Here is a 1,005-nt window from a genome sequence, read left to right on the forward strand (position 1 = left end):
GACCATGACTCCGAGGATAAGACTGTCATTCAGAAACACCATACTGTGAATGGCCACAACTGTGAATTTCATACTGTGAAATTAGGAAAGCCCTGTCAAAGCAAGAGATGGCTAGTACTTCATCCAGCCAAAGAAGCGAAGTGGTTCTGGAAACTTTGGTGGTGGTCATGGAGGAAACTTCAGTGGTCGGATTTGGTAATGATGGAAGCAATTTTGGAGGTGGTGGAAGCTACAATTATTTTGCCAATTACAACAATCAGTCTTCAAATTTTGGACCCGTGAAGGGAGGAAACTTTGGAGGCAGAAGCTCTGGCCCCTATGGTGGTGGAGGCCAATACTATGCCAAACCATGAAACCAAGGTGGCTATGGTGGTTCCAGTAGCAGCAGTAGCTATGGCAGTGGCAGAAGATTTTAAGTAGGAAACAAAGCTTGGCAAGAAAGGAGAGTCAGAGAAGTGACAGGGAAGCTACAGGTTACAACAGATTTGTGAATTCAGCAAAGCACAGTGGTAGCAGGGCCTAGATGCTACAAAGAAGACATGTTTTAGACAAATACTCGTGTACGGGCAAAAAACTCGAAGACTGTATTTGTGACTAATTGTATAACAGGGTATTTTAGTTTCTGTTCTGTGGAAAGTATAAAGCATTCCAACAGAGGGTTTTAATGTAGTTGTTTTGTTTGTTTGTTTGTTTGCACCCATGCTGTTGATTGCTAAATGTAATAGTGTGATCGCGATGCTGAATAAATGTCTTTAAAAACCAAAAAAGTTGCACACACACACTAAATATATGCATGAAAGCATCAAATAACTTGGAAGATAGTAAGGTAAGAGAGAGGCAGGATCTAAAAAGGCAAACCCTACATTTATAACCACTTTGGTCCCTGAGAGCAACTGCCAAGGACCAGCTGAGAACCTGACAGCTTGGTAAGATTAGGAGAAAAGAATTAAAATTCAGAAAATACCAAAGGGGTTTACAGGGCGACTGGTAAACTCATCTCCCTTC

General features: G+C 41.7%; 1 pseudogene; it reads left to right on the forward strand.

Annotated features, from left to right (window-relative positions):
- The window catches only part of LOC105520336, a 1,640-nt pseudogene extending 1,224 nt beyond the window's left edge, over positions 1-416 (forward strand).
- The last annotated feature ends 589 nt before the right edge of the window (positions 417-1,005 follow it).

The sequence above is a fragment of the Colobus angolensis genome, unplaced genomic scaffold (genome assembly GCF_000951035.1).
Source record: "Colobus angolensis palliatus isolate OR3802 unplaced genomic scaffold, Cang.pa_1.0 Scaffold379, whole genome shotgun sequence".
Taxonomy (NCBI): domain Eukaryota; kingdom Metazoa; phylum Chordata; class Mammalia; order Primates; family Cercopithecidae; genus Colobus; species Colobus angolensis.